This window comes from Hemicordylus capensis, chromosome 3 (genome assembly GCF_027244095.1).
Source record: "Hemicordylus capensis ecotype Gifberg chromosome 3, rHemCap1.1.pri, whole genome shotgun sequence".
NCBI lineage: Eukaryota > Metazoa > Chordata > Lepidosauria > Squamata > Cordylidae > Hemicordylus > Hemicordylus capensis.
The window spans coordinates 157,758,184-157,780,559 of record NC_069659.1 but is presented as its reverse complement, the minus strand read 5'-3'; the positions used below and the strand labels follow the sequence as shown (position 1 = coordinate 157,780,559).

General features: G+C 45.2%; 1 long non-coding RNA gene across 2 annotated transcripts in view; it reads right to left on the bottom strand.

Annotated features, from left to right (window-relative positions):
• LOC128351001 (uncharacterized) overlaps nucleotides 1-22,376 on the bottom strand; it is a 161,081-nt gene that overhangs the window by 97,059 nt on the left and 41,646 nt on the right. Inside the window, exon 2 of one of the 2 annotated variants that reach the window (XR_008319544.1) lies at nucleotides 5,422-5,543. The exons of the other annotated variant lie outside the window; for it this stretch is intronic. This is a non-coding gene — a long non-coding RNA (uncharacterized LOC128351001). The remainder of the gene's footprint in view (nucleotides 1-5,421; nucleotides 5,544-22,376) is intronic. 2 annotated transcript variants of the gene reach the window in all.

Below are 22,376 nucleotides of genomic sequence, written 5' to 3'. Positions count from 1 at the left end.
GAACTATTGGCTGACATCCAGAGCAACAAACTGCAAATGGGAGGCTGTTGTGCTAACACAAAGTTTTTTGCACTAGCTAATTGTGCTATGCCCGGAACTTGCATTCCAGACAAGTGCTGAACAACCACAAGTCTGCTTGCAGTTGTGCAAGAGCCGCATAACTGTGGCACACTTCATTTGTTTTATGCAAACTTAATTGTGCAAAAACAAATCCTTATTCTTTGCACAACTAAGCCATCTTTTAGCACTAGTGCAACCATGCTCATTCTGCATTCAGTTCCTTGTTCCAAATGTCGGCTATTCTCTACTACAGATGTGCCAAAGAATGTTTTGTTGCCATTAATGTTTGTTATTAAATGCTTCATTTGTTTAGTTTTTCATTAAAAGAAATAAAAGTTATTTCATTACTTCATTATTTCATTTGTGTGTCACTACTCGCATTCATTTTCATTCAGGGAAGGAGCTTCTGTTCTAGTACAGCCACAGTGGTGGGCAATTTTTCTTTTTATTAAAATTTCCATTTTTAAAAGGCAACAGTGCTAGAGCTCCTTTCCAGCTCTCTGTCATTGGTGTCCCCCCCCCCCCCAATGCCCAAGACATAGTGTGCTTCTGAGGTATTGTGGAAAAAATAGTTTCTGCCAGGGTGGACTGCCATGTCATGGTAGTCGCCATTTATAAACAACATCCCAGAACCACACAAAGTGGTTCTGTAAGAGGAATTTGGGGGGAAACAAAATGGCAGCTGCCAAAAATGTGCTTTGCTGCCATCTCTTTAAAGTGTGAAACAACTTCTAAAAGAAAAAATATCCCACCACTGAGCCATGCTACAAGGCATGTCCCTCCCCTTAATGAAAACAAATGAATTTTTGAATGAAATGAATAGCATGCACCATTTGTCTCACCCAGACCTCTATTCAATAACTTTTAAAACAACTTTTAAAATTGACCCAAATGGGCCCAATTTAGTTTGTCATTCACTCCAAAATGAATTCATACTCCATTTGCCTGCTATGTAGAATATTCATACCACAAGATTTTCAGTAGGCAATAAATCAGCCATGGACATTCTACCTGAAAAGAATTATGTGTTCTTCAACTAAGGCTCTTTTCAGCATCTAGTATTTTTCTCCTGTTTTATTTATTTTATTTGAATGACAGAAAAATTGTACTCCTCAAAAGAAGGTTCTGAAAGTATAGAAGAATGTTGGATGATGCTCCTTCAGGCAACATGTCTTCCTTTCTGTCAGCTGTCTGGAAATTCAAAAAGTAATGCTGGATATTGTAATATACTTAGACCTATTCTTTTATAAAACTGTAATGTCAATGACAGGTTGTTAAAGTATTGGTTAACTCTGATTTCCCTTCACATCTGTATTCTTCATTCTTTGTGCATGAAGATCAGAATGAAGATGACACCACAGATGTATCATCTTGAAAAGTCTAAAAAGGGCTTAGGGAATCTGCAGTTCCTAGAGTTTTCCTTCCACTTTTTGTGCACTGTGTACTTTCTCAGTGTCTTTGGCTGACAAACTGCACAATATTCTGTCTGCCTTGTAATAGAACGTGTGTGCAGTTGAACAAGAGCACCCTTGCACAAAACAAAAGGATAATGCCAGGTTAGTCCAGGGCTGTGGAAAGCTTTCTCAGGAGTTATCAATCCAAGGGTCTGAGGAAAGTCTCCAGTATTTCTCTTTGGGAGGCACTCTAAAATCTCTTTGAATTTCAATTTTTTGTTGGAGGAATCCTGAAATTCCCCTTCAAATTTCAAAAGAAAGACTGGAGTACCTTTAAAGGGTGTGTGTGACAAGAGAAGGAAGCTACTAGAGGCCTCCTTTTCTTGCTGTGTGCACTCTTCCGAGGATCACTGTTTGAAGTGCTCCTACACTTTCTGCACGCTTTAAAACTGTCTGAAGAAACAGAGACCTCCCTGCCTCACCAGGCATTCTAAAAAGAGCATGCTGGGAGCAGAAGAATGTCTCAGGAAGCATCAATTGATTCCTGGAAAATTGTGCAAGGGGAATTGGGGCAGGCAGCTATACTATCCAGGTATCCCAGGTATTCTTGGCACCTCTAGCAGGGCTGGAAAATACCCCCTCTGAAACTTGGTGGGCCACTGCCAGTCAGTGTAGAAAATACCGACTAAGATGGAGCAGTGATCTCATTGAGGATGCATCTTCACATGAGTCCTATTCAGATTTTCTTTAAAAACAACAACACACCTTACCGATCACGCCAAAAGCGAGTTTGGAAGTGCCGCCACAGAATGTCATTCACCCCCACCACTTCCCCACTCATGGTTACAGTGGCATTCATCTGCAGAAGGGAATGCTGTAAGCGTGATAGTGAACGGCGCTTCCATGACTGGCAGTCTGGGGCAATCCAGGTTGCCAGTCATGGAAGTGCCCACCATCACAGTTACAACACAACCCTTTGCTGATGAGCACAGTTGGGTGGGATTTCTGTATCAACTTTTGGCACTTGTAAATGTGTTTGATAAGGGTGTTTTTGTTTTTTTTTAAGAAGTCCAAATAGGGCTAAGGTCATAGGAATGCTTCTGTAAATCCCTCTGCTCAACCAGCTTAAAGAGAAGGGTGCAGTCAAGCACGACAAATTTACTACATGATGGTGAAGAAATTTAGCATGAAATTCAGCCAAAGCCCAAACACCTTATGTGTTATCTTGGTAAACATTTGGGATGTGCAGAACTCTGGACCCAGAGATATTAGATAGGTTTATATCTATCTCCAACCTTCTCTTTTTGGGGAAGATCTGGAGAAAGTCATTGTGGCTCAACTACAGAGAATCCTAGATGAAATGGACTTCCTTGACCCATTTCAGTCGGGGTTTGGCCACAGCACAGTGTGGAAATGGCATTGGTCACTCTGGTGGATGATCTCTATTGGAGCCTCAATGAGGGCGGCATGCCTCTCTTTGTTCTATTAGATCTCTCAGTGGCTTTTGATACCATCGACCATGGTATCCTTTTGGATTGTCTGTGGGGGTTGGGAGTGGGGGATACAGTGTTGTGCTGGTTCCGTTCCTATCTTAGTGGATGGTGTCCGGCAGTTTGCATTGGAGGTAAGTGCTCTAGTCTATGGCCTCTCTCTTGTGAAGTGCTGTAGGGCTCAGTCCTTGCTCCCATGCTTTCCCACGTCTATATGAAGCTTCAGAGTTTCAGAGGGGGTATTTTCCAGCCCTGCTAGAGGTACCAAGGATACCTGGGATACCTGGATAGTATAGCTGCCTGCCCCAATTCCGCTTGCACAATTTTCCAGGAATCAAGGGATGCTTCTTGACCAGCTGGGTGAGGTCTTGGGTTTGTTTGGGGTGAGGTATCATCAGAATGCTGATGGTACCCAATTGTACATCACCACCCCAGGCCGATCCAGGGATGGCATGGATGTGTTGACCCAGTGTCTGGAGGCTATAAGGGTTTGGATGGGCCCAAACAAGCTCAGGAGTAATCCCTCCAAGACAATGTAGTTCTGGTTCAGTTCTCAATCTGGCCAGGTTCTGGTTTTGCGTGTTTACTTTGATGGAGTCATGCTCCCCTTGAAAGAGCAGGCTTGTGATTTGGGGGTTATCCTGGCCATGGGAGCCTTTGCCCAGCTTCGTCTGGTGTGCCAACTGCGGCCTTATCTTGACCGGCAGACCCTGGCAACTGTAACTCATGCCCTCATCACCTCTTGGTTGGACTACTGCAATGTGCTCTACCTGGGGTTGCCTTTGAAGAAAACTCAGAAGCTTCAGCTGGCCCAAAATGCCGTGGCCCGGCTGCTTATGGTCAGCAGAAAATATAAACATATTTCACCTGTGCTGAGGTTGCTGCATTGGCTGCCAGTTCGCTTTCGGGTCCAATGCAAGGTGCTGGTTATCACCTATACTAACCTTCAGGGTTTGGCGCCTGTGTACCTTCAGGACCGCCTCTCTCGTCCATCTTCAACCCACCCTGTGAGGTCATCTCAGGTGGGCCTTCTCAGAGTTCCAGGCCCAGGGGAGGTACATGGGGCCCAGGCTTGTAGGAGGGCCTTCTCTTTTGCAGCCCCCTCCTTATGGACTACTCTGCCTCCTGAGATTCGTAATGCCCCCTCTCTTCTGTCCTTTAAGAAGTTCCTGAAATCCTATCTATTTTGTGAGGCTTTTAGTTTTTAACATCTCTGTGTGTGGGGGGGGTCTTTTTCTTTTTTCCTTTCCTTTCTCCCCCCTCCCTTCCCCCCTTCTTCTCTTGTCTTCGTTGTTTTAATTTATAAACCACCTCGAGTTTATGTAAACCACCTCAAGTCAGACAGTCAAGAAATTTGCTAAATAAATAAAATAAATAAATAAACTTTCCCCAAACATTATTTGCTAAAATTAAATTCCAGTAGAAATTTTATTTTATTTATTATTATTTATTTATTCAATTTATATACGGCCCTTCCCAAAAATGGCTCTGGGCAGTTTACGCAAAGAAATAACAAATAAATAAGACGGCTTCCTGTCCCCAAAGGGCTCACAATCTAAAAAGAAACAGAAAATAGACATCAGCAAGAAGTCACTGGAGGTACTGTGCTGGGGTGGATAGGGTCAGTGGTGGGTGGATAGGGCCAGAAATGTCTGAGACAGAGACGGAACTGGTTTTTTAAAGAAAAAGATGCTTCTCCTTCAGTACAAAAGCAATATGACAGCATTCAGAGCAACAGTTCCTTGCAGCAATGAGCATGTGGAATATGGTCAGAGGCATGATACCAGCATGACTGGCTTTTGCCTTCTGCTCCATCAGACCAGAACAGGTTTCAAAAAGCATTTTCTTGCTTGAGACCTTACTGTATATCCCTGACCTATATCCCCGAAAAGAAACTATACAGTACAATATGTACTTCACAGCTACCCATTGCATATTTTCAAATCCGAAGCAGTTATGATTAAACTAGGGAGTTATACAGCAGCATGGTCATACCCAAGGATTTTATGTCTCAGCAGTGGAAGTGGTACAAATATTATGTACATTGTCATGTTGAAAAGTTGCCTTTGCACAATTCAGAAATAAGTTATCAGAGAAAACTAGAATCTGTTATATATGACATGTTGAAACATTTGTTACCTTTCTGCCCATGTTGGCCTTAATTTTCCAGTATTGTGAATGTCAGAGGCTCACCAAGCATTAAGACTGACTTTAAAAGAAGTATGCAGTCAAGCAATATGAAACAATAAATTGCTCAAGGGAATCTGATATTGAGGAAGTCTGTATATGAGCACCTTTGGAGAAAAATGAAATGGACCCGCAATTAAAATATGGTTATAACAAAAAAGAAAAAAATATTCAATTGGAAAAAGATGTGCCTTTAGTCTGATCCAGCAGTATCTTTAAATTCTGAGTGCTTCCCAATCATGTAGCAATTTCAGACTCAGAGCAGTCAACGGGTAATTCATAACTCTTACCTCGAATGTGGGGAAAAATCCACTCTTCCTTTTAGTTCAATGTTCTGTCTTGTTCCACTTCCAAATCAGAAAAAAACAGTTTTGACTTTGCTGTGGCTGAAATCTAAACAGTTATCCATTTCCTGTGACAGAACATAACAGCTGATTCATGTGAATTGTCTTTTCATAATTACCAAAACAAGTACATTAGTTGCCCTGCGTCTCCAAATGAGTGCCTTTCATTTCTAAATTGCTAAATTAGTTGCTGATGCTATGTCATTAATTCCCTCCAAAAACAAGCTGACCATTCTGGTGCGAAATCTTAGAGTTTTTTTTTTTTTTTTTAATCCCTTCATCAGCCACAGGGCAATGTTCTTTTCCAGCCACAGTTCCAATCACAAAGCGTCCTTCATTGAATGCAGTCAACCTAACACCTAAAGGTGACTTCACACTGATGGAACATGACCCGAATAATGCGTATCACTAGGATAGCCATACATGCCAAGGGGAATATTATTTTTATGTTACATATCAATTCCATGTATTTCTAGTTAATCTCCAGCCAAATTAGCCTTCATGCTTCTTGCATATTCCAAATAATACAAATTGTCCAAGGAACTAGTACAAACCATGCTGTCCCCCACCCCCACCAAAAGTCAGCTGTAGATTTGACTTTCATATTTTTATTTCCTGCAAGGTACAATGTTCTTTCACATTCACATAGAAGCACCGTGCTTTTTAATGTTAGAAAACTTTGCAATTTATTATTTCAATCAACGGTTGATACTTGGAAGAACAGCCACTTTTTGATATACTGTGATGATTAGTGCTCATTCAGTTATGACTTGAATCCTGTATTTAGTCACATTGCAAGGTAGATTCAAATGAAGGGGGAATCCTCCCCCACACACTCTCATGTAATGCCTTTTGCAGCATGAGGAGCAATCTGCACAGGCAGAAGAGCTTAATTTATGGAATTCGCTATCACTAATTGTGGTGATTGCCACCAGTTTTGATGGCTTTTTAAAAGGGCTAGGCAAATTAATAGAGGCTAGGTCTGTCAAGGGCTATTAACCATGATGGCTCAATGGAACATCCATGTTCTGTGGCACAATGCCTCTCACACCAGGAGAAAAACAACAGAGGATGGATCTTAGCATTATGCCCTCAGCCACCTGGCTACCACTGCCAGAAGCAGGAGCATGCAGAATTAGATGGCTTGATCTGGCAAGGCAACTTCTATGTTCCTCCAAATAGCAGCATTCTGCAGAGTGCTGCAAACTGAAGCCTCCCAAGCTTAACATGCAGCTTTAGCTTTATTCACAGATTACATTCAACCCTCATACGTGTGCACAGCGTATACTGTCCAGATCAATATGCAGGTACAGTTATACACACATTATGTTGAATGCAGGTATGGAAATACACCTCCAAATTCATTCTGTGCATTTGAGGGGCCTGTTCCCAGGTTCACTTTTAAAATGAACTCAGGTATAGTGATTCACACAAAAGTTTGTATTATAAAACATCTGTACACTCATACAACATAATGTCCCAAGTGGGCTTTTGCGATATAACGTTGTGGGAGGAAATAACCTTTCCTGATAAATATGATAAATAATCAGCCATTTAGTATATATTTGTGTGTGTGTTTGTGTGTGTGTACACACACACACACACACACACACACACACAGGCTTATGGACTGCACAGGTATCCATCCATGTAAGAGAGAAGTGCAAGCACAATTGTTGCTTCCTAAGGCAGGGCTGCTGCATGCTTACTACGCATTATGAAAATGATGCTACTCTCATTGGGAATGATGAGAGTACCATTTTTTTCAATACCTAGCAGGCATGCAGCAGACCTGCCTTCGAAAGCAGTGTGGTCATGCTTTTCAGTGGCTCTCAAGCTGTGTGTGTGCTTCTCTCTCTCTCTTGCATGGATGGATAACTGTGTGGTATGTAAGCCACTAAGCCCATTCTCACGACCAAGAATTAGAGAATAGGGAGCAGTAAAACCAGCTATTGCTGCTTGTGAGAACTCATGAGACTTCTGCCTACCCACCCCGTTAAAACCTGAGTAGTCTGACTTTTTCACCTTACTTTTTACTGATAGGACAAAAATAGTAACTGTCCTACCTTGGTCTATGTGGTGAAATCTCCATTTTAAACAGTCCTTGGCAAACAGCAGCCATGTTAGTCAGAGAGTTCTGCAGTCAGAGCGGCCAAGCAGAAGAGAATTGATGATGCAGTGAGGCCTGCCTCTCTACTGGGAGTGCAATGCATTCTGGGATACCTCATTTGATTCTCGGAGGACCCAGCTCCCAGATTCTAAAGCAGAGATCCCAGCTGCATTGCTCATGTGTGCGCTGGGTTTCAGAGCCAAACAGAGTCTCTGCTCATCTGTGAGGATCAGGGTAGGAACCTTTTACCCACTGCAAGCCATCAGATGACCATGTGAAAGACCTTACTATCAAATATTCAAAGCACTCCACACACATTACTCAGTAATTCTTACAATCACCCAATAAAGTGGGCTAGTAGCACCATGTAGCATAGAGAGATGACAGAGATGAAATCTGAACTGCTTTCTTCATGGCTTTGTGCTACACACAGTGTAGCCTTCTGCTACACATTATACTAAATGCAATGCTAAGAAATAGTGCTGATGTCAGAATACTACACCAATTGGACATGGATGCACCCTTTCAGAATTTAATAAAGGTGTTGCACATCTGCTTAACTTGTCAAGTAGGTTCAGAGTCTGGATATAGACACAGCTGCTCCTTTGACACAATGTTTTACAATCTGTTTGTATTTCAGAAGTGGCACTGAACTTGAACACTCTACATTCCATGCCATACACTGCACAAACAAGTTTAATGAAGCTCCTCCTCATTAATTTACCAACCCAGAAGTTACAGTGTCACATAGACTTATTGTTATGTTTAAAATCTTGAGAATATGCAAGCAAGCTAATGTTTTATGAGCTTGATGCAGGAAAGATAATCGTGCATAATACAGAACACCAGCATTTATACAAATGGAAGAAAGACTTGACATAACATACACACACAGGCAAATGAGAACTCATGCTGATGCTGCTCCATTATTATTTTATCAAAATCAGAACTGAGCAGAATCAGTATGAGTTATTCTTGCTGTGGTGGATTTACACCGAACCAACATAGAAATATAGTGATAATGACTTTGTAATTACTGATTAAACATGTTTAACTATTATGAACTTCTCTGGCATGAGGAACTTAATGAACAGCTTGTTTCATAGCCTATCTCTTAGTTTAAAGGAGAAACACTTGATGAAATAATATCACTGTATTCACCTGAAGAATACTGGCTGAAATCTTAACACTGGAAGGATGCAATGGGAGCTCCATCTTCACAGAGGAAGACTGCTTTCTTAATGCAGTTAGAGGCTTCCCCACTGCACCCATGTGTGTGGTGTGGGAAGGAGAGGGGAATATTTTTTTATTACCTCTGCCTCCAGAAGAGCTCTATTGTGACCTCCAAAAATATGTCTGTAATGGCTGTGCAACCATCAGGGACATTTTTTCCAAAGGCACAGAGCATTTGCACCCAGGCTAATGAAAACATAAGCCATAGAGGAAGGAGGGAACAGCTTGGGTGGGGCACTGACTGTGCTGTCTTTTGCCTCTGTCCCACCTCTCTCCCAGGTGTGTTGGATCTCCTTTGGGCTGCTGCTGCTGGGGCTCTGCTGCTACATAGGGCAGGCTGGCCCAAGGGCTTGGGGGAAGGAAGAAGGGAACAGCTTGGGTGGGGCACTGACTGTGCTGTCTTTTGCCTCTGTTCCACCTCTCCTCCAGGTGTGTTGGATCTGCTTTGGGCTGCTGCTGCTGGGGCTCTGCTGCTACATAGGGCAGGCTGGCCCAAGGGCGCAAGCCTCTTGGCACGAGCCGAAGGGCTCTCGTCCTTGTGGCTTTCAGCCGTGGGGCGAGCTGCTGGCTGCCCAGAAGATCTTCCTTCCTGTTACCAAGAAGTCAGCAAGAGTTGAGTCTGGATTTGGGTTTTTATTAAGCCAAGGAGCTGTGGTGGTTAGTCTGAGGAGATGTGTCTGGGAGAGTGGAAAAATGGGGATGAAGTGGGGGCAGCAATATCACGGGTAGTGGGCAGAGGGCGGTATGGCGGTGGGAGTTGGGCTGGCCATTACGGGGGGAAACGGTCCAGGCAATTGAGGCCTGTTCCTTTTTCCAGCTCTTCTCCCAACCCTCTGACCCCAGGGAGCTCTGAGAACATTCCGTCAAGGATTAGGGTGCTGCTGCTGAATGCCAGGTCGGTTAATACTAAATACGATCTGATTGTGGATGAGCGTGCTGACCTGGTATGTGTGACGGAGACCTGGTTGGATGAGTTGGGCAGGGTTGGTCTCTCTCAGCTCTGTCCTCCAGGTTTCCAGATCGTGCAACAGCGCCGCCTCGAGGGTCGGGGAGGGGGCGTTGCAGTCATCTTTCGAGAGACCCTCCCCATTTCCAGATGCCCGGTCAGGCAATCTCAGAATTTTGAGTGCTTGTCCTTGAGGGTGGGACTTTGAGATAGGCTGGGGATTCTGCTGGTGTACCGACCACCCCGCTGCACTTCAGTCTCCCTACCTGAGCTGGCGGGGGTGGTCTCGGAGGTGGCCTTGTGTTCCCCCAGGCTTATTGTTTGGGGGGATTTCAATATTCACGCTGAGGCCCCCCTAGTGGGTGTGGCTCAGGATTTAATGGCCTCCATGGCAACCATGGGCCTGGCTCAGTTGGTATCGGGCCCTACCCATGTGGCAGGACATACTCTGGATATGGTTTTTGCCTACCGGGAAATAAATGATCTGGAGGTGGGGGAATTTGAGACCACTCCCTTGTCATGGACAGATCATTATCTGGTGGGGTTTAGTTTGACTGCTCCGTCTGCCCTCTGCAGGGGTGGTAGGCTGATTAGGATGGCCCACCCCCGGAGGCTTATGGATCCACTTGGATTCCAAACGGCCCTCAGGGAGTTTCCAGTGTCCAGAGCAGGTGACCCTGTTGCGGCCCTGGTTGATCTCTGGAATGGAGAGATGGCCCGGGCTGTTGACACGGTTGCTCCTAAACGCCCTCTCTGGCTTGGTGGAGCCCGATCTGCTCCTTGGTTTTCCTTGGAGCTTAGGGTGATGAAACAACTCAGACGACGGCTGGAACGACGCTGGAGGAAGAGTCGTGACGAATCTGACTGAACACAGGCTAGAGCCCATTTTAGGGACTATGCCGTGGCAGTGGGGGCGGCGAAGAAACGTTTTTTCTCCGCCTCCATTGCATCTGCTCAGTGCAGACAAACAGAGCTGTTTCATGTGGTAAAAACACTGCTCCACACATCCCCCCAGGTAATGGGGGAGGAATCAACCACAGCTCGCTGCGATCAGTTTGCTTGTCACTTTGCAGATAAAGTCGCTCGCATTTGTGCCTATTTGGACTCCAGAGTTTTGACAGTTCCGGCAGACGTGCCTTTGGTACCATCTGGTCCCGCTGTGTTAGATTCTTTTCAGTTGGTGCGGCCTGAGGATGTGGACAAGATTCTGGGCAGTGTGTGGGCAACATCGTGTGCTCTTGACCCTTGCCCTTCATGGCTAATAAAAGCTGCCAGGGAGGGGACAAGTAGATGGTTGGAGGTGACTATTAATGCCTCATTAAGGGAGGGCAGTGTCACACCCTCGATCTCAGACAGCGAGGAGGAAGGGGAAGCTGTCAACTTTCCAGGCGATGCAGGAGTGTCTGAGGGGCAGAGCCCGGCTGTCAGTGTTCATGAAACAGCTGTGGCTAATGATTCAGAACAGGCCCAACAACCTGAGGCAGCAGAAATCGTGAAAGACCAATCTGAAGAACTATGCAACCAGCCCCCGCTGACTCGGCAACAGCAGCGTGTCACGACACGCAGGGATCAATTGGAGAATATTAGGAGAAGCAAATGCCTATTGCAGAGGGCTGATAAACCTTGAATTCCTGCCAGCTGGGAGCTCTCGGCTTGCACTATAAATAACGTCACCAGTCTTCTACTCACTGCTGAAAAGCGACATTTGTCATCACTTGGGTCAACAGCGTGCAGCCAAGTCCGGTCAAGACGAACTTCCCGAGCCGTATTGTGTTTCAGCAGCTTCTCTTTGTCTCGTGATCTTCCCTGGCAGTCGGCTAGACCTTGACAGGCAGGATGCCACCGTGCCTCAAGGAGGCAGTGGTAAGACCACTACTAAAAAAGCCCTCCCTTGATCCCTCCAACCTGGACAACTATAGACCAGTCTCTAACCTGCCCTTCTTGGGCAAGGTAATAGAGCATGTGGTAGCATCCCAGCTGCAGAGGGTCTTGGATGATATGGATTATCTGGACCCTTTTCAATCTGGCTTCCGCCCCGGGTATGGGACTGAGACTGCCTTGGTCACTCTAGTGGATGACCTACGCTGGGAACTAGACAGGGGGAGTGCATCCCTGTTGGTTCTGCTGGACCTCTCGGCAGCTTTCGATACCATCGACCATGGTATCCTTCTGGGCTGCCTCTCGAGTATGGGAATCAGAGCTACTGCATTGCAGTGGTTCCATTCCTTTCTTGGGGGGAGGGTCCAGAGGGTGGTGCTGAGGGACTACTGTTCGGCTCCATGGCCTCTGGCCTGTGGGGTCCCGCAGGGTTCGGTCTTGTCCCCCATGCTGTTTAACGTCTACTTGAAACCGCTGGGAGAGGTCATCCGGGGACTTGGACTGAGTTGTCAGCAATATGTGGATGACACTCAGCTCTATCTCTCCTTGTCATCTGATTCTAGGGAGGTGGTGGATGTCCTGAATCGGGGGCTGGAGGCCGTGATGGGTTGGATGTGGGCTAATAAACTGAAATTGAATCTGGACAAGACGGAGGTACTGCTGGTCAGTAGGAGAGCCAATCGGAATGAGGAGATTTTACCGGTTCTGGATGGGGTTGCACTCCCCTTGAAGGAGCAAGTAGGCAGCTTGGGGGTACTACTGGACCCAGCTCTGCTTTTGGAAGCTCAGGTGAAGGCGGTGGCCAGGGGTGCCTTTGCACGGCTATGGCTAGTGTGCCAGCTGCGTCCCTTTCTCGAGAAGGCAGATCTGGCCACAGTTACCCATGCCTTAGTCACGTCACGGCTGGATTACTGTAACACGCTCTACGTGGAACTGCCCTTGAAGAATATCCGGAAACTACAGCTAGTGCAAAACGCGGCAGCTAGGGTTTTGTCCAGAGCTCCCTGGTGGGAACACATCACACGAATCCTGAAAGAGCTGCACTGGTTGCCAGTTCATTTCCGGGTCCAATTCAAAGTGCTGGTTTTAAAATTTAAAGCCCTTAATGGTTTGGGTCTGGGGTATTTGAGGGACCGCCTGCTCCCAAGGGTTGCTGCCCTCTTGACAAGGTCATCTGAGGGGGCTCTGCTCTGGGTGCCTACAATGAAGGAGGCCCGGCTGTCATGCACTCGGGACAGGGCCTTCTCTGTTGTTGCCCCCAGACTTTGGAATGCTCTCCCAGTGGCCATTCGCTCCTCAGACTCCATCACAGTTTTTATAAAGCTTCTTAAATCTTGGCTTTTTACCCAGGCTTTTACATGACCATTTCTATGCTGCTTCTATGTGTTTTTATTCTTGTTTCTATGTGTTTTTATGCTTGTATTTTATAGTTTTTAACTTAGATGTGTTTTATATTTTCAGCTTAATATTTTAATTGTCATTTTTATTGTATGTTCTTAACTTTTGTAAACCGCCTTGGGGTTGTTTTTAATGAAAGGCGGTATAGAAATCCAACAATAAATTAAAATAAATAAAAATAGATTTTGGTAATAACATGCCACAACTTTATTAACTACAAACTGGTCAGCAGAAGGGGATTGGCACGCCACCCCTTACAGTGCAGTAATTAGTGCTCACCACCCATGGTGCAAGCCCAGCCTATAATGCCATGGGTGACACACCTTGGCTCCAAGCAGGCCCATTGCCCTGTGGCTGGGGCTGCCTTTCCTAGCCAACCTAGTGTCAAGCACAAGATGTTGCCCCCGAAGCCGTATAGTCCTTTCAGACTGATGAAGCTACAGCAGTTTAGAGTGAGCTCAAACCAGAGCTCCTTGAGCCTTAAAGCATCTAAGGACTGCCTTGAGGACCTCTATGCACCAAACGTGTGTCTAAAGTGCTCTCCAAACCCTACACTATTAAAGTATTCTGCACTGTCCTTGCCACAGCAGGGGGCTTGCCCCCTATACCTCCCATCAACCACTAAGAACGGCGGCCAATCCCCTCTTAAAGGCAATTAAATAAATGTCTGAACCGTGGGGGGCACGGTCTAATGAGCTTCTTCGCCCCCACAGAACTCATGCCATGAGAATAAAATGTCTGGATGGGGGATAAATCCCTCAGCTTGGGAGGACACTTCCCCACATCCTGATTAATCTTTTTATGGGCCTGCTCAATTCTGTATGGATCCTGAGCATTCCTCTAAACTCTGTATTAAAGCAGACTGGACCAAATTAAGATTACACCTGAAAGCCATGTTCTCAAAATAACAAACCACCTTTTTGGAAATGGTGATACCTGCAGTATCTACCAAATCATTCTCCCTTAATTGAAAGATCAAAATATCTGGAGGTTGATTAGCATCTGAAAACTCAATGAGGACAGGCAGCAGCTGACTGAAAAACATACCCCTCCGACTGATCCAACAGATCAATGCCCATTGCCCCAAGCCAAGCTCAAATGCTGAGCAAGACACAGAGCAACACATTCAAGTTGGTGTGTCTTTATGTGCTTTCCCCCCCATAGGGAATAATGGGGATTTCAGCAGCATTAAAACTCCGTGTTGTGGAGCGGGTTGTGGTAGGTATTAATGCCCAATGGGTGCAAGGAAGCTACCAGCCAGATTTCAAAGAAATTGGGTAAAGGGGTGATCTTTAAACTTTTTTTAAAGTTCACATGTCTTTAAACATTTCCCCAGAGGGAGTAATGGGGAATTTCAGCAGCCTTAGTTATAACTCCACATGGGGGGCACCAGTGTGCCCTAGAGTGGGTTGTGGTGGGTGGTAGTGCCCAATGAGTGGAAGGAAGCTACCATCCAGATTTCAAAGAAATTGGGCAAAGGGGTGTTTTAACTTTTTTTTAAAGTTGGCATGTTTTTGTGGCAGATTCAGGGCAGAAAAGGGGTTCTGGAACAAGAACAGTGGTCAGGTGGTAGTGCCCCAGTGGGTGCCTTCCAGCATCCTGATTTCAAATAAATTGGTGAAACGGGTAACATTTAATTTTCCCCCGAAGTTTGCGTGTCTTTAAGTTCCCTCCCATAGGGAATAATGTGGATTTCAGCAGCCCCATAACTCCACTTAGGGGGGCACCAGGGTGGCCCAGAGCAGGTTGTGGTGGCCCAGAGGGTGTTGTAGTGGCCCAGAGGGGTGGTTGCCACATAGCGTGCCAACCACCCCCAAACCCACAATCACACAGGGCACTGGGTTTTCTTGTTTTCAATGTCTATGGTGTTCTGAAAGTGGAGTCTCTGGTAGGAAATGAGAGTGGATTCTCACTTTGACATATTTTCCTCTCCAAATACAGTCTTCTACCGCTGGAAGTAGGTGATCACCACAGGGATAATTTTCACTAGAAGGTATAGAGGAAGCAGATCCAGTTGCCCCATCACCTATTTGTGGCTATGTAACCTGAACAGGGAGGGAGCCCCCATACCAAGCCTGATTGTATGCCCCATATGTTGACATGTGCTGTCCAGAAAAGGAAGAAGGCCATCCCACACTGCCCATGGGCCAGCCAATTAGGCTTCCAGGAATACTATATGGGCTGGAAGGATGGAAGCCATATGGTCCATATTGCCATGGCCTAAAAGCCCATAGGAGACTCCAGATAGGGCACTACTTTCTGGCACAAGCATAGGGTGCTTGAGCACCAAGGATTCCCCATCTTGAGTCAAACCAACTGGCAGAGGACCCGGTGCACCCAGCCGTGCCAACTTATCAGACAAGGGTTGCATAAGCTTTGCTCTTTTGGCACCCCTGGTATAATGCTTTGGGTGCACCAGAAGGACCCCCCTGAATCAGGGCCAGATGGAAAGTCAGGTTTAGCCTTCTCCAGGGCTTCTATTCTGACAATAAGAATTTAATCTGACCCAAGTCATCTTCATCTTCAGATGAGGAGCGCTCAGAGGGAGGTTGCTGGGCAGGTGAACCAGCTTCCCCCCAGTCTTGTTCTTGGCCTTCTTAGGAGGCATGTTAGATGTACTCCATAGCTATGAAACTACAATACAAGCAACCAATGGGGCCTGTATCCAACACACCCCAGCCACAGAAACAGAACCCTGTGCAGGCAAAAGCCCAGACAAGTGAAAGGAATTAATGGGGTAGAGAAGATGGGGTGGATTTGGGAGAGAGAGCCACCCAAGTGATGGTCACCAGATGTCAAAGGAAGCTACACAGAGGGCCTAGATTGCCCTGGCAAGACCCATAGGTAACCCCCCACTCCCACACCCAAAGAAAAAGAAAGGCCTTCTGGCCACTTATCAGCAACCCTGCCTGGGGAGAGATGCCCCCATGATGGCTTGCCCAGATCCATGGGCTGAGCATCACACTGCTGCAGCCGCCACAAGGGGCTGTATGATGGCCCAACAAGCCGATACGTGGGTGATGTGTGGCAAGAAGACTGTCGCTGCTACTGGCCACTGGCCACATCCTGCTCCCAGTGTACCTAGAACTGCTTACTGCTGCCGAAATGCCACCACTGTGAAATTCCGAGAAGAGAAGCAGCCTGAATATGTCTGCTCAGGTAGCTTTCCAACTCAGAATGCTAAGATGGAGAATGGGCGCAGCAAATGGCTGCTTAAACTCCACCCTCCAGACCCAGCCACCAATGGCAGCCTCTGCCTTGTGCTTCATTCAAGGAGCTGAGGCAAACAATCCATGCAAGCGACATGTTTCCAGAGGCAGGGAAGATGGCCCAAAATCTCCCTCCCCATAAGTGGCAGTGGGGAAGTTCTCTGCAGCATGGACACATCATCCTGATGCATCCATACTGCCTTAGTCAGGACAATAGCCCCTTTCTATTTTATACCACATGTATTAGAAGAGATTGGGTCTCACCCTTACACTTTTAGTGAGGAGTGGCCTGCATTTCTGACAGTCAATACAGATAGTTGCAGCTGAAGGGCTCTTTCCCAGACCAAGCCTTGCGTAGAATTCCTGGTGATCAAAAGCCCCCACCATTGCTATATACTCACTTTCCCTGCCACTTCTAGCTTCTCCTTGAAAGGAAAAAAAAAAGGATAATGATTGCCCCTTGCTTAATGTGTTACTAGATTATCAATTTGGACTCTTCATTTTAGAATCTGAAAATGCTCATTATTTTGTTCAGAACAGCCTCCCCCCACCCCGACCTTCTGTCTCTCAGAACACCCCTAAAATAATTGCAGCACAAAACACTGCTTGGGAAAAGCAAAGTTGCCACATTTTCCAGTAATTTCCCCATCTATACCTTTAGCAGAAGTGATTACTGGGCATACCAGCTGTCCATACTTACCCCAGGTTCAATCCCTGGCATTTTCAGGTGGGGCTCAGAAAGAGCCCTGCCTGAAACCTTAGAAAGCTACTGCCATCAGTATAGACAGTACTGAGCTAGATGGACCAATGGTCTGGCTCAGTATACAGCAACTTCCTATATTCCTAACCCAGGTTGCAGATCACCCCCTCCCAAGCATTAGAGGAGTAGCCCCCTCATTTTACTGAACTCCTCCTGCCAAACCTACCCACATATACAGTCTCTACTTCCAAAAGGGTTTTTCTCTCCCCCACAATAAAAATCTAAGTGAGGAGTTGCTCCTCAAGCTTTCCCTCTATCTGAATCCCGGTTCCGAACCTTTGATCATCTCCATAAGAGCATAATGTTTGAATGGAGGGACTTTGGTGCTTGTGTAAGTTTGAGAATTCTCACACATTTGGCATCATGGCCCTGGCTATTTTCCTTGCTCTGTTTGCTTTTTCCTTGAGAGAAGGTGTAGAATCTTGCCAAGGTTGTTCTGCCCTGTTCTTTTCCCTCCCAACTGCAGGCAAGAGCAAGGTTCTCTCCTGCAAGGAAAGGTTGGGCAATGCAGGAGTGTGAGCATAATTAACAGTGCAATTACACAACATATTATTGATTTAAAAATATTTCTAGCCCACTTTTCTGTTAAAGATGACAACATCCATGGCAGTACACAAATTACCAAAAACAAAACAACAAAAACCCATCATAAAAACAATCAAGTGTCATAAAGCACTAGCACAGCAGAAAGAGAAGAAAACAACAGACCCTTGTGCAATGGGAGAGACAGGGGACCTTGTAGGAGACAAAATGGCAAACAAAGTATTCACTCTCTACAATTCAAAAGTCCTGCAAAACACCAGCATCTTAATGCCAGAAGGCCAGGAATTGGGGGGTGGGGGCTGATAGGCCTCCTAAGGGAGGGAGTCAGTGTTCCCCTCTAATAGGGATTCGCAGAAGTTGCTCACTACAATTCCCAGCATTCCTAGCTGCAATGGCCTTTGGCTGGGATTGTGGGAGTTGTAGTCAACAATATCTGGGAATCCCTGTTAGATGGAACACGGGAGTGAGTTCTCAAACCTGATCAAAAGAGCCTTGTAGACATGAAAATACCATATTTACCCAAATCCAAGATGAGGTTTTACCCATTATTTCATGTTAAATATGGGGGGGGGCTTGTCTTAAATTCAGAGTAGTCCTTCTGTTTTCTGTCTTTTAAGACAGCATCTTAAATTCAGGATTGCCTTCTATTTGGGTAAATACAGTAGCCTCTGGGGATAGGAGAGTGCACAACAGGCCCTTAGTAGAGTAAGCATTATGATATGGGATAGGCTGATTAATAGCACATACATTTTTCATACACCAATTATAAAAGTCATCATGAAGCAGTAAAATTGTGCCCGGATTATGCTACTTGAGATACACTGTTTTATATAAGCGTCAGATCCTGGTACTCGTTTTTCTTCATAGGAAAAAGAAATCTCAAACTAGCTACACAAGAATAGTGTCAGTGACTTGAATAAATTGCTGTAAGAGGTCTAAGTTGCCCCATCAAATTCAATAACATCTCTAGAGAGTGATTTGAGAACTACAGCCTGTGCTTAAATTTTGAACTGAACAGAAATGATGATAGATATGATTCCGCCCAGTGTAGCTCACTCTCTTTCTTTTCTTTCACCTCTTCTTACACATCTGGGAAAGCAAGACTGGCATATGAATGACTGCAAAACAGTTGGCAGAGTAGAAAAGATGCAGCTTAAGCTGGCCCACACATGCAGGCACTTCACTTTTTAAAAATCTGCAATCACTTGGTCATCATTGTCACTTGATGACCTGCTACTGGAGGTTACTATAGTAGAAGGTCAGCTTAAGTTTCTGAAATGTGTACTGTAGTTTTGTGCAGACAAGGCCAGTCCCATATTGTGGTGTGGTGAGGCAGTTTCCCTCAGGTGGTATGATTTGGGGTTGGGGGTGGCAGCAGCTCCCCCTGCTGCCCTGTCTGCCGAATGCCCCACACTCTCACTCTTACCACTCTTCCTTCTCACCCTCCTCTCCTCTATAGGAAGCTACTCTGACTCCATACTTCCTTAGTGTGAACAACATATTGGAACGGAGGATGAATTGAAAAGTGAGAAGGAGAGGTGAACGATGATTTAGAAGATATCGAGTGAAGAAAATAAAGGTGCTGAGAGGGAAGATAAAGTTAGAATGGCTCACTTCAGGAGAAGGGAGAGGACATGTATCCAGGGCCCAAACAATGGTGTGGGCCCTGGATACCTGAAGGACCACCTGCTCCCAAGGGTTTCTGCCTGCCCAACAAGGTTGTCAGAGGGGCCTTTGCTCCATGTGATGACACTGAGAAAGGCTAAATTGTTGTGCACACGGGACAGGGCCTTCTCTGTTGTTCCCCCAAGCTCTGGAATGCTCTCCCAGTGAATGTCCACTCTGACATCTGTGGCTGCTTTTAAAAAACAGCTAAAGACTCTTTTAAATGTTCAGGCTTTTACCCCTTAGGGGCTGACGGGTCTCTTGGCAGTCCTGCTTCTGTTTGTCTTTTTAATATATGTGTGTTGGTCTTTACTGTTTAACTGATTTTAGTGTTTAACTGGTTTTAAATGTGATTGTTATAGAGTTTTGTTATTGTGTTTTAACTTTTGTAAACCACCTTGGGATGCCTTATGAAAGGTGGTATTAAAACTTGAACTATAAATACATAAATAGATGTACACCTAGGGCAAGGCAAAGGCTACAAGAACGAAGGTGGTGGCTGAGGTGGGGGTAGGGGGTATTTGGTGTCCCTCTGCTGGGTGCAGACTTCAAGATGATTAAAAAAATATTGGCAGGTGGATAAATTCTTGTGCATGCTGCTCTACTGGGGAAAAATAGATGTGTTTGGATACAGAAAATCTTCTACAGGTTTATGTATAAAGGCTACAAAGAGCATCGGTGAAACTTGAAGGCTATCCCTGTCACCTGTGCAGCATTGGAAGAGTCTTCTTCACTGCAGAGATGAGACTTTCAAGATTACAGTGAAGGATCAACTATGGACTTGCTGCAGCGATAGGAGAGGAGGAAAACTTGTCCGTTTCACTTCTGCTTTCTGCAGTCTTTGCACGCATTTCTCCAAGTGTGAGCAAGATGTTGCACATTACAGACGCACAGCAAAGGTGAAACTGAAAGCTTGTCACAGGAAGCCCCTTTACTAGAAGGAAAAAAAGGGGTTAAATCAGTTCAATACTTCTGGGGATTCACTGCAGAGGTGAGGAGAAAGCTTGTTAATTTCACTACTGTTCTTTACAGTCTTAGCACAAAGACCCAATGCACACTATGTAGAATTTTCCAGGATGCACAAAATGCTATACCAGCAACTGGGATAGAATAGGAGAGTAGCAGCCATATATGGGGAGGGGAGGAGGGAAGGACACATGTATGTGCAGAAGTTGTTAAGAAATGATATGGATATCTAAGACAAGTCATGGAGTTTCAACAGCTATCTGACACATCATGACATGGAACAGCAGAAAACTTAATGGAAATAATGTGGCAGCTTCAGTGCATCCCTAAATGCCGGCACCATAGAAAGCATGTTATCTGCAGGAAAATTATTTTGTATGAACATTCTTTTTGTGATGTTAAATATATGATGGGTTGTTTACAAATGTGAGACACTGAATAATTAGCATGTATGAATTAGACCTCAGTCTTCCCATTCTAATTAATAGGTTTTTAAGTGGTTCACAGAAAACAATCTCATTGTATAATTCCTATGGAAATATGCAATCTGCAAATTATGTCCAGGAAGAGCACCACCTCTGAAGTCAGCCAGAATACTTAAAGGTAAATAGTGTGAGTATTTTCTCTGAAAAGAAATTATCTCCAAATTTCAGAATTTCAGGGTTTCCCCAAGGAGAACCTAAAATTAGATCTGAATTTCAAGAGTTTCTCCCAGAGAGGAACAAAAATTCTGTGCAAAGCTATCATTTCTGAGGTTTATAATAAAGCAACAATGAAGTTTGCATTAAATGTTTCTGCTCTGTAGTGTCTACAGATTTATGGAAATAAGTGCTAATTTCTAAGCTAAATGATAACATCTGTTTAGCTTAGACATTAGTACTTGTTTCTATAGATCGTGGACATGGGCAGAGCAGGAACACTTACTAAGACTGTACTATTTTTAAAATTAAACATGAATGGTTATGTTTAGTCTTGGCTTGCACCTCTAAGTTTCATAGACAGATGTATTAATGTCTCCTTGCCAGTTAATTTATATGATAGACTTGGCATAGTTTTGAAAAGTATGGATGATGTTGACAAGAGGGAGGTTTTCTGAAGCAAAGAAGGGATGAGAACATTACTTAACTAATTCCATGACATCAGTACCACCAGTGATCATTCATGTTATATTAATAGAAAAGAACTATTACAGCTGAATGTCCAACAATGCTGACAAGAAACCATGGCTGTTACAGATTCCGCTATTAGGAATTAACATTTCATGCCACAGACAACTATAAGGTTGTTTTCTTATTTCATTAGTTTTTGTATCAGAAAGAGATATCTGTGATGGCAATATAACCAACAGTCTTTTTTCAATAGCATCAACATTATTTCTATCTTTGCAATACACCAGGGGCGTAGCAAGGTTGGAGTGGGCCCAGAGACAAGATTTTAAAATGCCGCCCCCCCCCCACTGAAGTTCAGCTCATGAAGTAAAGAAATCTTAAATGAGGCTGAATAGTAGTAACAGCATAGTAAAATTTGGTTTTGTAAATTGTGGGCGATGCAAGTCATTTAATGGTACTATGGAAAGACATGCTGTTCTGGTAGCTCCAGGTCTTAACACCCACATCAGTTTTGGAAGATAAATACAACTGAAGAAAGCCCAGGCGGGTGCACGGCTGGGGGAGTCAGTCATGTGACTTTCTCCCCCCCCCCAGGCAGTGGGCTCCCAGACAACTGTCTCCCTTTGCCCTATTATAGCTACGCCCCTGCAATACATGCCTTCAGGCTTTGCCACCTGTTGATGTCTTGACAGAAACAGAGGCTATTCCCACAATCACTGGAATGCAGGTTAAGGGAGCTTAGCCCACTTTCCAGGGATCATGGGAACTGCCAGGCTTACAGGCAAGCCCAGTGCTCCCAAGACGGCTAACCTGCCTAATTCCCCCTCCCCTTAAATTAGGTTAACAGAGCGAGTGCTCCATTAATCTCATTTTTTTTGCTCCTATGCTGCCACGGTGTGTGGTGACACATGAGCAGGCCCCTGACCGGGAGGCTGCAAACAGCCTCCCAGGCTTAGGGGTCTCTCTGGGATGCCCTGTGCACAATCACAGGGCTTCCTGGAACTTCCAGGGGCTGTGCAGCCCCCAATCCCTGCAGCCCTGGCCGACTCCGTGATGGAGCTGACAGTTGTGTGGGTGGCCGATA